We start from the raw sequence: 14,991 nt of genomic DNA, 5'->3' as shown, positions 1-14,991 counted from the left end.
GCTGATAAAGGCTGACAGGACAGTGGAGAGCGATAAGAGGAAAGGAGGAGGGCTGGCAGTGTTTGAAAATGATAGATGGTGTAACTTAGAGCACGTCTCTATTAAAGAATAGGGTAACACTTTATAATAACATTCAGTTATAAGTCATTTTATAAGCCTTTAGTAAATGATTAACTAATAATTTACAAAACATTAATGTACATTTGTAGATTTGCAAGTCATTTACAAACTTTAGATCGAGGGATGCAGAAAGGTTTGTATATGATTTAGCCACATAATTTATAACAGGTTAGGAACACTTCATTTGTACTGCAGTGCTTCTATGTGACCTGGATTATCTCCTGCCTGTTGACAAACAGTCTTTGTGCACAAGCACACAGGTGTAACGCGAAGAAGTGGTCCGACTATCGCTGTGAAGGACTCTAACAAATCAACTGTTTGGGAACCCAACAGTCACACACACTGCATTATGGACTACATCCACTGGCACTAACACTCCACCTGATGAAGACCCTGGAGTGGCTTGTCCTAAATTATCTCTCCCCCCTGGTGAGACCATTGATGGACCTGTTGCAGTTTGCCTATCAGCCTGGCATTGGGGTGGATTCCATTCGACCAGCCCTTCTGGGGGACAGACTGGAGTATGCTGCAGTAGACAGCCACCTCTCATCCAGGATACTGGAAAATGTAACCAACCGACCCCAGTATCTAAGGACCCAGTACTGTGTGTCGGCTGTCCAGGGACACAGCAAGGAACAGTTCTGGCTCTGTTCCTCTTCACCTTCTACACTGCAGACTTCTCTTTCAACTCACTGTCACCTGCAGTAGTTCTCTGAAATCTCCTCTCATGCAGGACTTTGTGGACCGGCGGAGTCCAGATCAACACAATGAAAACCTAAAAACTGGTGGTGGATTTGGTGCAGACACTCCTCCTGGACACCGATGAACATCCCTGAATGGAGATTGAGACAGTGACTTCTTATAAGTATAGGTGTTCACCTGAACAATACACCGGACTAATCATGCCATCTCAGCGGCTGACAGGCAGTTGGATAGACTATTAAGGAGGGTCAGATTGGTCCTGGGATACCCACTTGAACTTGACATTTCCCCATTCCCCCCAATTTCTTTCTTTCTTATGTTTGAATTTTTGTCATCCTTCATACCCATCAACATGATAACATAAAATACATTATCACAATCTTCCTTATCAACACCTTCAAGATGAGAATCAGATGTGCTGGGCACTGACAGTGAGAGGACAAAGTTTTACTGGGACAGAGTACTCACCACTCACCACGCTGCATCTTTAATGGTGCATTTACCTCTCCTAATTATAGCAATTATAGCAGACGAAAAGGATGGCATGCAAAAACTCACAGCTTATATAGAGAACTAAACAATTCAGAAACTCAAGTCTTACCCATCCCTACAGTAACCCTGGAGGGACATTTCACAACCGACTTCCCATGTATATGGACATATTGGAGACTGGAAAATGATGATGCAGACATGAAGTAGTGAACTGAAGCAGATTATTCAACTGAAAAAGATATAAAACAACTTGCAGCAAATTACGTTCATATACCATTAAACAGCAGAGTTGCAGAGCTGGGTCATTCATAGTTTTTAATAATATATTCCAACACTGTGCATGTACTGCCCTTGCAGCACGTAATCTTGAGCAAAGCTAGACAGCCAGATGACATCCAAAATCTTCCATTAAATACACAAGGCTTGCCTTTGCTTGCATTTTACTGGGTTTGATTTTGTGTTTTAAAACTGAAACATTACAGAGAAAAAAACATAGTTAAGTATAAAAACATGACCATATTCACATAAAAGGTAAGTATTATACAAAAACTGTCACTACAAAAATATAAATTGCCCTTTCTGTATCAAAGCACAGCCTGACTATCAAAAACAGCAGTCACAATCAATTAGCAAAAAAAGCTAGCTACTGTGCTAACTGCTAACAGAGCAATGCTGATAACTAGCTCCATCAAAAAGTTTCTAACATTAGATTGCTTAAATATACTACTTACAGACAAATATTTTCCAAGGCAGAAGCTATCAGAAAAATATCTCAGCAACACTATGAATTTATCTCTGTATATCTTGTCTGAGCTTAACTAGATAAATACAGAGCTAGCTGAAGAAACAGAGATAAAGGAACGCTTAAGATGCGCAGAGATAGTGCAGTGAGAGTGATCACTCTGATGCTATCTCTGAAGAATAAAAAGAGTTGGAGACTCTGATGCCGTTTCAGTAGTATCTGCAAGCCAAATTACCCATTTTTTTCCGAGGATGGTGAAGCCACGAACCACGCTACTCTGCCTGTAATGTGTTTTTTTTTAACTCGCTTACTATCGCGCCTGCAACTTACTCTTAGGACTCTTACTATCCTACTGTTACAGATACATATAGAATCTATGTCATTCACGCCCCAACCTGCTGACAACTGGCCAATGGGGACCCAGCCATGCCATCCCACCCCTACCATTGATCCAAACAGCCATGTGCCCACCTGTGACACGTTCAATGATGTGACCAGTAATACCTAAAAACTGCTCCTGATCAAGTCATGTTAATTTTATAATAGTGGCACACTCTGGCCCAGGCTATCTGTTGCAAATCAGCTGTTCAAAGAAACAGTTTACAAAAAAAAATACTGACTTGCCAAGTGAGAGAATAGGTGTCAATGGTTCAATCTCACTAGTCTGTGGGCTAGTATTCGTTTAGTAATTTCATAATCCTTCCTCCCTGAGATCAGCAGAAATTATGTGACAATCAGCAAATACTACTGATGGATTTTTGGGTAAACTAAATAGAGTAGTCTTACATGTCACTGTTTCTAAAACAGGGCATTTTTCTGGGCTGCGTTAAAAAAGGGCAAAAATTTAGAGCATACCCACTTCTCCAGGGACCACTGCACCACTGCCACAGTCAGTAGTCAGAACAGTGCTGTTTCATCAAGGAGGAGTGTACGTAAAATCACAGCAGTAACTGTGTGGAGGATGCAGGTTTCTGGCATTTTTTGAAGGCCGTGGATCCTCGATATCAAATCCCTGGTGGGAAATCCTTAATGTCGAGTGAAACTCCAACGCTACATGAACAAGTCAAAACAACACTGAAAGACTCCATTGAATCAGCAAGCAATATGGTTTTAACAAGCAATATGTGGGCAGCAAGGACAACTGAAGCTTATTTGACTGTGATAGGACATGTTAGATTAGATAAGATATACTTTATTCATTCCACAACGGGGAAATTTACTTGATACAGCAGCAGAAAGAAAGTGTAGTATACACTACAGAAATTAAAGGAGAAGTTCGTTTTTTTTCAACCTGGTCCTTATTTCTAGCATATGGTACGTAGATCTACTCACCCATAAAGGTTTGGAGTAACTTGGAGTAACTTGGAGTCCTTCGGACGCTTTTAGATCCACACGCGATCAGCGTATATCCATACAACGCAAGGGTGAGGGCATCCACAATACAGCCTCTAAATAACGCATTATCTGCAGCGAAACTCTTTATTTACTATGAATCGCCAGGACTAGTCCCCTGTGAGTCTCGGAGCCAGCATTAGCTTAGCGAACAGAAAGTGAGTTGTCTTCCTGTTTAATCAACAAATCGGTTCGCTAAGTAGCTCCGAGGCTGCTCGTTAGCACGCTGAAGTTAGCTAGCCTTTAACCGGGTGAATACGCCCGAGCACGAGGACATAGCTGCTTTAAAAGAATACTGTACTGTAAAGCACATGATAAGTATTCTGCCATGTTGCACAAAACTAGCAGCAGCAAACTCCGTGTAAACAAACAAAGCTGATCGTCAGCTGTGTTGGTTTACACTGCTGCGGCTGCGCGCCTCGGTGACGTCACCCCAGTGAAAGCCCGGGATGTAAACAAAGCAACTTGGACTCACAGGGGACTAGTGCCGGCGATTCATAGTTTCGCGGCAGATAATGTGTTATTTAGAGGCTGTATTGTGGATGCCCCGAACCCTTGCATTGTATGGATATACACTGATCGCGTGTGGATCTAAAAGCATCCGAAGGTCTCCAAGTTACTCCAAACCTTTATGGATGAGTAGATCTACATACCATATGCTGGAAATAAGGACCAGGTTGAAAAAAAACTAACTTCTCCTTTGAAGTCCAAAAGGCAATAACACAGAAAAAAACTGACAGAAATATCTGTAACCTACACAATAAAAAGAAAACAATCAACCTGCAAACAGACAATGTGCAAAAAGGTACTGAGGATAAAAGAGTGGCATGATATAAAAAGTATTGTAATATAAAGTGACCATAATATAAGTAGTGGGTGTAACAGTCTGCAGCTGAAGGAGCTGCTCAGGGACCCCACAGTGTCATGTAGGGGGTGAGAGGTGTAGTCCATGATGGATGTCAGTTTAGTTAACATCCTTCTCTCCCCCACTTCCTCTATGGAGTCCAGAGGACATTCCAGGATAGAGCTCCAGCAGACCACAGCATAAAAGATAGCTGAGGCCACCAAAGAGTCATAGAAAGTCCTGAGGAGAGCCCTGCACACTCCGAAGGACCTCAGTCTCCTCAGCAGGTGGAGGCTACTCTGGCCCTTCTTGTATAGAGCATGGCTGTTGTCAGTCCAGTCCAGTTTATTGTTGAGGTGAACACCCAGGAATGTGTAGCTCTCCACCACCTCTATGTCCGATCCCTGGATGTTCACCGGTGTGAAGTGGGAAGCTTTCCTCTGGATGTTTATCATCGTCTCCTTCGTCTTGCTGGTGTTAAGCTGAAGCTGGTTTAGCTCACTCCAGCTGACAAGTCCCTGATGACCGTCCTGTATTCCATGTGAGAGAGGGAGGGGAGGCAGAAACAAATCTGTTGAAAAACAGATTCAGCTCATCTGCCCAGTCCTTGTCCCCGCTGGCTTGGTTTCTCCCCACTCCTTTTCCATGGCCTGCGATGTTCTGCAGCCCTCTCCAGACATCCCTGGTGTTGTTCTGCTCCAGCCGCTTCTCCAGTTTCCTCCTGTAGCTGTCCTTAGCTGAGGTGAGGTGTATGCATACAGTAGGTCCAAAGTTTTATTGTCTCTGGTGTGGCATTTCACATACTGGGTGAAGGTGGGGAGAGCAGAGGACAGGGTTATTGACCAGGATTGGGATATGCAGGCTTGCACTCTTTAAGTGGTACATGTAGCTATACAGCACCCAGCAGACAATATATCTGAACACATCAGAAAAATATCTGATAAATGGATAACTACCATCAAGGTTCATGCTGTCATTACAGACGGTGGAGCTAATATGGTCTCAGCTCTGCGGAAAACCCACTGAAAAAGCATTTCATGTTTTTCACACACCCTCAACTTGATTGTGAAGGACTGATGTTACAGGTACTGGGCTGTGGCACCCATAAACAGCTATGAAGTTTGTATTCAGAGATACAGGAGAAAATAATGAGACACGAAGTTGTGGCTCGCCTTCGCTGAGTGCCTCCAGCTATCTTTATTAACATTTTGTTCACTCCTCATTCTTCAGACACATTTTCCATGTTCATAGAACACACAAAAAGAATACAATTCAAACACTGAACAGCATCCATCTTGTCTCTGTCATTTTAATATCTCTATTTGTTTGCATCATAAATGCACACTCATAGATACTTTGTAGTATCCCTAGGAGAGCATAACAGTAATAGTGGCTAAACTTTAACATTTAAACACATATAAAAAAAACTGGTCATATTCAACATGAACAATGACACACAGAGCCAGCCTTTTCATAAAAATATTCAAAATAATGGGTAGGAGAGGCCCAAGACAACATTCTAGCGCTAGCATGTTTGCTAACACTATGCACAAGGGCACACTGCTATTTCGGTTACTCTTGGTGAGCACCATGCTCAAGTCAACAAAAAACAAACTCAGTTGTCTCTCAACATCAACTGACACACACCAGCAAGTTCACTTGGGTGTTTGAAATATTACCAACCTGAAATACAGGAGAGAATATTGAGAAACAGTGACGTGGCTTGCTTTCACTGAGTTCCTCACAGCTATGAGCTCACAGGTCAGCTCGCAGCGGAGCTTATGTAGTGTAATTTTTGTTCATTATGCTATGTCACAATATTAATGTCACTATATACCTTTAATCTGCACGATCTGCATGTTTGTTAAAGTTAAAAAAGAGACATAAGCTGCTGATGATTACAACAAGTTTAACGCAGCAATGACAAAGCAAATATATAATAATATCGAAGTATCCAGGTCCGACGCGGGGAGAGACAATGAGGACGAGTCAACCAATGCTTTCCAGACCAGCCTTGTTCTTCTCCAAAGAGGCCAAATCCCATGACTGTGCCACAGAGAGGGGAGCCTGAAGCCATGCAGGTCGGAAGAACCAGCCTCTCATCGGAGGAACGCCAGCGCCGCCGCCAGGGGAACCTCTGCCTGTACTGTGGCCAAGGCGGTCACTTCATCTCCTGTTGTCCAGTAAAAGCCCGGACTCACCAGTAGCGGGGAAAATACTGGTGAGTCCAACCTCTGAACTATTCCCCAAAAGGCGTCCTCTCTGCCATGCCCGCTTACTGCTGGCAGGGGGCACACACACCCTGACTTTATTCATTGACTCTGGGTCAGATGTCTCCCTCATTGATGACGATCTGGCTCAACAGGTAGCCGTTATTAAACCTCTGCTTAAAAAGCCTACGCTTGATCCAGAGGTTTTAGCTAACTATAGACCCATATCCAACCTGCCCTTCATTTCCAAAATCCTAGAAAAAGCCGTTGCTAACCAGCTGTGTGGTTACTTAGATAGTAACGTTTTATTGGAAAAATTTCAGTCAGGATTTAGAACCTATCACAGCACAGAAACAGCACTATTGAAAGTCACTAATGACCTTCTTATGGCATCAGATGATGGACTTGTCTCTGTCCTCGTCTTGTTGGACCTTAGTGCAGCCTTCGACACAATAGATCATAAGATTCTGCTACAGAGATTAGAACAACATATAGGAATTAAAGGAACAGCACTACACTGGTTTAAATCATATTTATCAGATAGATTCCAATTTGTTAATGTTAACAATGACTCCTCCATGCACATGCAAGTTAATCATGGAGTTCCACAAGGTTCTGTCCTTGGACCAATACTGTTCACCTTATATATGCTCCCCTTAGGCAACATTATCAGACAGCACCACATACAATTCCACTGCTATGCAGACGACACCCAATTGTATATTTCCATGAAGCATGATGAATCTAATCGCCTAGTTCAACTTCAGGAATGTCTCAAAGATATCAAGGCGTGGATGACCCAAAATGTTCTACTTTTAAACTCAGACAAAACTGAGGTTGTTGTAATTGGCCCTAAACATCTCAGAGAAACACTGTCTGACCAGATAGTCACTTTGGATGGTGTCAGTCTGGCTTCCAGCTCCACTGTGAGGAACCTTGGAGTGTTGTTCGACCAAGACATGTCATTTGACCCCCATATTAAACTAGTGTCTAGGACGGCTTTCTTCCATCTGCGCAATATTAACAAAATTAGAAACATCCTGCCTAAGCAGGATGCTGAAAAAAACTAGTCCACGCGTTTGTAACCTCTAGATTAGATTACTGCAACTCTCTATTAGCAGGATGCTCCATGAAGACTGTTAAAAGTCTCCAGTTGGTCCAAAATGCTGCAGCACGAGTACTGACAGGAACTAGAAGGAGAGATCATATCACTCCTGTCTTAGCTTCCTTACATTGGCTCCCGGTAAAATTTAGAATAGAATTCAAGATCCTGCTCCTCACTTTTAAAGCCCTCAACAATCACGCCCCCTCATATATCAAAGAGCTGATAACACCTTATTATCCAAGTAGATCACTTCGTTCCCAAAACACAGGCTCTCTAGTGGTTCCAAGAGTCTGTAAGAGTAGAGCAGGAGGTAGAACATTTAGCTATCAGGCTCCTCTCCTGTGGAACCAGCTCCCACTCTGGGTTCGGGAGGCAGACACTGTCTCAGCATTTAAAGTAAAACTAAAAACCTTCCTCTTTGACAAAGCCTATAGTTAGGGCTGGATCAGGTGAGTCCTGAACCATCCCTTAGTTGTGCTGCTATAGGTTTAGACTGCTGGGGGAACTCCCATCATGCACTGAGCACTTCTTCACTTCCCTCTGTCTCTCTGTCTCTCTGCCCCCCCACACCTGTTTATTTATTTATTTATTAGTTTTAACATGTCATCATGTCAAAGTGTCACTTTGTCCTCCCATAGTCCCTCTGGCTCTTCTCTCTATCTCGTTTCAGATAACTCCGCCACCGGGACTACAGGACCACAACGACCACCATCACCATTGTCTTCATTTATTACAATAACTCAGCAATTCATTAATATATCTAGTCATGTTGTAGATCTATACATTGTTATTGTTATGGTTAGCCTTGATTTTGATGGTGCCAAATTGTTACTGGTCTCTCTCTCTCCACCTCATCTCTCTCTTCTCTCCCCTGCTTTCCACCCATCTTTCCTTTCCTCCCCCCTTACTTTTCTTTCCTCACCCCAACCGGTCGAGGCAGATGACCGCCCACAATGAGCCTGGTTCTGCCAGAGGTTTCTCCCTGTTAATGAGGGAGTTTTTCCTCTCCACAGTCGCCTGTGCTTGCTCATTGTGGGAACTGTTGGGTTTCTCTATGTTAATATTGTTTTAAGGTCTTGACCTTTAAATGTAAAGTGCCTTGAGATAATGTCAATTATGAATTGGAGCTATATAAATAAAATTGAATTGAATTGAATTGAACAGCTTAACATCGACAGGGTTCCACTGCCCCAGCCAGCCCCTGCCAGTGCCCTGGACGGTCATGTTCTGGGGACCGTCACCCACCAGACTAGACCCGTGCGGATGCTCCTGTCCGGGAACCATTATGAGACTATCAGTTTCCACATCCTTAAGTCACCTCACATCCCTCTCATTCTGGGGTACCCCTGGCTCCGCCGTCATAACCCCCACATCAACTGGACGACAGGGTCCATCCTAGGGTCCTAGAGTCCCGGGTGCCATCAAGTCTGCCTGAAACAAGCCTCTGCCCCGCAGCCCCGGTCCAGTACCTTCCCATCTCCTGACCTCTCCGGGGTTCCACCAGAGTACCATGACTTCCGAGAGGTCTTCAGTAAGGCCAAGGCCACCTCTCTGCCCCCTCATCGTACCTATGACTGCGCCATTGACCTACAGCCTGGTACCAGTCCACCTAGAGGTCGTCTGTACTCCCTGTCTGCACCTGAAAGAAAGGCCATGGAGGCTTACATTAATGAATCCCCGGCAGCAGGCATCATTCGCCCGTCCTCGTCCCCTGCTGGTGCAGGGTTTTTCTTCATTGAGAAAAAGGACAAGACCTTGAGGCCCTGCATCGACTATCGGGGCCTGAACGACATCACGGTCAAGAACCGATACCCTCTCCCTCTCATGGCATCAGCCTTCGAGCTCCTGGAGGGGGCCTCCATCTTCACCAAACTAGACCTCCGCAATGCCTACTACCTGGTCCGCGTCCGTGAGGGGGACGAGTGGAAGACGGCCTTCAACACTCCTACCGGGCATTATGAATATCTGGTTATGCCCTTTGGCCTAACCAACGCCCCTGCCGTCTTCCAGGCCCTAGTAAATGATGTGCTCCGGGACATGCTCAACAAACATGTCTTTGTCTACCTGGATGACATTCTCATCTTCTCCAACCAAGGAGGATCACGTCCACCATGTCCAGGCAGACTTCTGCAGAACTCCCTCTTCGTAAAGGCTGAGAAGTGCGAGTTCCATGCATCCTCGGTCACCTTCTTGGGGTCCGTCATCAGCCAGGGGAGCATCCAGATGGATCCCAGGAAGGTCTCTGCTGTCGCCGCCTGGCCCATCCCTGAGTCCAGGAAGCAGTTACAGAGGTTCCTGGGCTTTGCTAATTTCTACCGCCGCTTCATCCGTGGGTACAGCACGATGGCCGCCCCTCTCACTGCCCTTACCTCCTCCAAGATCCCCTTCAGTTGGTCTTCTCCTGCCGCTGCAGCCTTCAAAGCCCTCAAAGCCTGCTTCACCTCTGCCCCCATCCTTTGCATGCCAGAACCTGACAGACAATTTGTGGTGGAGGTGGATGCCTCTGACGTTGGGGTAGCGGGGGTCCTCTCACAGCGGACAGCCTACGACCAGAAGCTCCATCCCTGCGCCTTCTTCTCTCGGCGACTCTCTCCAGCCGAAATGAATTATGATATTGGCAACTGCGAGCTACTAGCGGTTAAGCTGGCGCTGGAGGAATGGCGCCATTGGTTGGAGGGGGCCAAGCAGCCATTCCTGGTCTGGACCGACCACAAGAACCTGGAGTACATTCGGTCGGCCAGGAGGCTAAATTCCAGACAGGCTAGGTGGTCCTTGTTCTTCACACGGTTCAACTTTACTCTCTCCTACCGCCCAGGATCCCGCAATGTTAAGCCTGATGCCTTGTCTCGCCAATTCCTCAAGGAAGAAGAGGAATCAGCTTCTGGTTGTAACACCATCCTTCCGTCCGATCGCCTGGTTGCTGCCCTCACCTGGGGGGTTGAGGAGAGAGTCAAAACAGCTTTGGAGAACCAACCGGGGCCCAGCACCTGCCCTCCCGACCGGCTCTTCGTCCCGACTGCTCTGCGTTCTGAGGTTCTGCAGTGGGCCCACAGCACTCACCTAACCTGCCACCCGGGGATCCGTCGGACCAAGGAGGTACTGCAGCGGAGGTTCTGGTGGGCCTCTCTGGACCAGGACACACAGGAATTTGTCAAGGCTTGCCCAGTCTGCAGCCAACACAAACCCTCCCATTAGGCCCCTGCTGGACTCACCAATCCTCCCATTTCTCAGTCAGTCTCCCATCCTTCCACCTCTCAGTACTTTTCCATGGACTCCGCCTCTGCTTCATCTGCCAGCCAAGCCACACCCTCTCACAATCCAACACAGCTGCTCCTCATCACCTGCAATCAAGCCCAGTATATATTCACCAGCTCCACTCTCAGTCAGTGCCAGATTGTTCTACGCCTTCATGCAAGACTTTCCAGCAGTTATCCCCGGACTGATTCTTCGTTGCCGACCCTGCCTGTTCCTGACTAACCTGCCTCGTCCGAAACCTGGTAATCACCTCTGCCTTCCGTCCCTGACCAAGTCTTCTGCCTGTTGCTGTCTGACCAAGTCTTCTGCCTGTTACTGTCTGTATTACCTGCCACCTGATCTGCTAAGAGCTGAGAATAAAGACTGTTAGATAGATAGATAGATAGATAGATAGATAGATTACTTTATTCATCCCCGGAGGGAAATTAAGTCGTCATAGCAGCTCGTGTATCAGAACACAAAAAAACACAATAAAATAGAACAAAATCAAACAGTGAGGTACAAAGAACAAAAACAGAAACACAAGATGAATAGGCAGACAAGTAGTGCAGTGGCAATATGATGGTAATAGTACTGATGATATGATGGTAATGTTATTGTTAGACAGTATATAAGAATAGTAGTACAGTATATATATATATATATATATATATATATATATATAGTATACAATATAACATAATATATATTTATATAGATAGTAATTATACATATATAATAGCAGTATATAGTAATAATGGCAGCAACAGTATATATAATAATAATAATAGTAATAGTAGTAGTAATAATATAATAATAATAACATGTACACGTGTATAAATATGTGTATATAGACTTATATATACGAATAATATACAGAGAATATACAGAGTATGATATAATATATGATATATAGTATGTAGTAGGGTATAAATATAAGTACTTGACTATACAGTATACTATCAGTGTAAGAATATGTGGACAGAGTGTGCAAAAGACAATATTATTGTATAAAGTGGTCTGTAATATCAAAATGGTTTAAATTAACACATATCACGGAAGTAAATGTTCCAGTATATGGGGCGTAGTGTAGTACAGGGTACATGGTGCAAGAGTGACAGGTATATTAAGCTGCTCTTTAGCTTGTCCAGTGTATTGTGGAGGGGGTGAGAGGGATTGTCCATGATTGCCAGCAGTTTTGCCAGCATCCTGTTCTCCACCACCTCCTCCATGGTCACAAGCTTAGAGCCAACCACAGACTCTGCTTTCTTTGCTGTGGTGTCCTGGGGTCCGCACCCCAGGACACCACAGCAAAGAAGATGGTGCTCGCCACAACAGACTGATAGAACATCTGCAGCATCTTGTTGCATACATTGAAGGACCCGAGCCTCCTCAGGAAGTAAAGCCGGCTCAGGCCCTTCTTGTACACGACCTCTATGTGGGTGGACCAGTCCAGTTTATTGTCCAGTGTGATACCCAGGTACTTGTATGCAGGTACCACCTCCACATCCGTCCCACCGATGCAGACAGGAGAGGGCAGGGGCTTGTTCCTCCTGAAATCCACCACCATCTCCTTCGTCTTCTCCAAGTTGAGCTGCAGGTGGTTCTCCCCACACCACTTCACAAAGCGGTCCACCAGGTCCCTGTACTCAGCCTCCCCCCCGCCCTCAACACACCCCACAATGGATGCGTCATCAGAGAACTTCTGCAGATGACACGACTCAGTGCAGTGCTTAAAATCAGCGGTGTATGTGGTGAAGAGGAAGGGGGACAGTACAGTTCCCTGGGGGGCCCCGATGTTACTGATCAGACGATCAGACACACAGTTCTGTAATCACACAAACTGCAGTCTGCCCGTCAGATAGTCATCGACCCAAGTGATGAGGGGAGCACTCACCCGCGTGCCCTCCAGTTTGGCCTTCAGCAGTCTGGGCTGGATGGTGTTGAAGGCGCTGGAGAAATCAAAAAACATGATCCGGACTGAGGTGTTGGGTCTGTCCAGGGAGGAGTAGGCCTTCTGCAGCAGGTAGATGATTGCATCATCAACCCCAACATGGGGCTGATATGCAAACTGCAGGGGGTCTTGTGAAGGGCACACCAGCGGTCTGAGGTGTGCCAATACCAGTCTCTCCATGACCTTCATGATATGAGAGGTCAGTGCCACCGGCCTGTAGTCCTCCAGTGCAGCAGGACGTCCTTTTTTGGGCACTGGGACCAGGCAGGATGTTTTCCAGAGCACTGGCACTGTCTGAAGGTGTAGGCTCAGGTTGAAGAGGTGCTGGAGAACTCCACAGAGCTGGCTGGAACATGCCTTCAGCACACGAGGGCTGATACGGTCGGGTCCAGCAGCTTTCCTCTGTTTGAGCCTCTCCAGCTCTCTCCTCACCTGGCTGGCTGTGATGTGTAGTCCAGACTGGAGGGTAGGGGATGTCAGTGGTGGGTTTGAGGGTGGTGCAAAGAGGTGTGTGTTGCAGGAGGTGGTGGTGGTGGGGGACTGTGGGTGATGTGAGGATGTCCTGGGGGTGGGAGGTGTGAAAAAGTCTGTGGTGAAAGCCAGCGGAGGGGTGGGGGGAGATGGTGACGGGTGTGGTGTGGGGCAGAGGGTGATGGGGGGAGGTGGGGGTTTGTTGCTCTGAGAAGCAGTAGAGGCAGTCGTAGAGGCAGTGGGGGGTCAGCTGGGGGTGGGGGGGTTGTTGTTGAACCTATTGAAGAACGCGTTCAGCTCGTTCGCACGTTGTTCATTCCCAGCAGCTCCCTCACCTCTCCTCTGGAAGCCGGTGATCTCGTTCATCCCACTCCAGACGTCTCTGCTATTGTTGTCCTCTAGTTTGTGCTCCAGTTTTCTTCTGAAGTTGTCCTTGCTCTCCCTGATGCTGCGCTTTAGCTCCCTTTGTACCCGTTTGAGTTCTGCTCTGTCCCGTGATCTAAAGGCCCTCTTCTTCTCGTTGAGAAGGGCCTTCAGGTCGCTTGTTACCCACGGTTTGTTATTTGGGTAACAGCGGACCTCTTTAGTGGGGATGGTGTTGTCTATGCAGAACCCAATGTACTCAGAGACACAGTCAGTCATGCCATCAATGTCCTCACCATGTAGCTCATACAGAGCATCCCAGTCTGTGGCCTCCAGCGCTCCACGCAGTGTTTCCATGGCCTCAGGAGTCCATTTCCTCACTGTCCTCACTTTGACTGGGTGCCGCTGAACCACAGGCTTGTATGATGGTGAGAGCAGGACTAGGTTGTGGTCTGATCTGCCCAGTGGTGGCAGGGCAGTGGAGCTGTATGCATCCTTAATATTTGCATACAGCAGGTCCAAACTCTTATTGTCACGGGTGGCACATTTTACAAACTGGAAGAATGTTGGGAGTGTGGATGAGAGGGAAGCATGGTTAAAGTCACCTGTGATGACGATGAAGGCCCCGGGGTGTTGTGTCTGTAATCCTGCAGTCACAGTGTGGATGACGTCACACGCTGCTTCTGCGTTCCCAGATGGACGGCGAAAACACTGGTAAACTCCCTCGGCAAATAAAATGGACAAAGTCCGACTGCGACGAGCTCGATGTCCGGGTTGCATACACGCTGTTTAACGGTGACATACCCGGGGTGACACCACCTGTTGTTCACAAGCACGGCGAGACCCCCTCCTTTCTTCTTGCCGGTCGCAGTGGTGTCTCTGTCGGCTCGAACCGTCTGGAAGCCGGGAATGGTGACGTTGGAGTCCGGTATCTGCTCGTGCAGCCACATTTCCGTGAGACACACAATACTGGACTCCCTGTTCTCCCTCTGTGTTCTGATGAGCGCTTCCAGTTCGTCCACTTTATTTGCCAGCGACCTCACGTTTCTAGTGATGACTGCAGGGATGAAGGGCTTAAACTTCCTCTTCACCATCCTCCGTTTAAGCCCCGCTCTACAGCCGCGCCGTCTCCTCTTTAGCTCCTCCGGGATGGTGGGTCTCTCTCCGGCCAAGAGTGTGGTGTGCCTCAGGGCCATCAGCTGGTCGCGGGTGTAAACAATGCCGGCGTGTGTTGCAGGCATGCTTCCAGTGATCCGAAGAGACCGAAGTGCGGTTAAAAGTAATAAAAAGTGTCCAATCAGTTGCAAAAGCATCTCGTCATTGTGCGGTACGAAGATGCACAGAGCAGTGCAAAAATAAATA

This window comes from Paralichthys olivaceus, chromosome 10 (assembly GCF_024713975.1).
Source record: "Paralichthys olivaceus isolate ysfri-2021 chromosome 10, ASM2471397v2, whole genome shotgun sequence".
In the NCBI taxonomy this organism is placed as follows: Eukaryota; Metazoa; Chordata; class Actinopteri; order Pleuronectiformes; family Paralichthyidae; genus Paralichthys; species Paralichthys olivaceus.
This window is presented reverse-complemented; position numbering follows the sequence as displayed.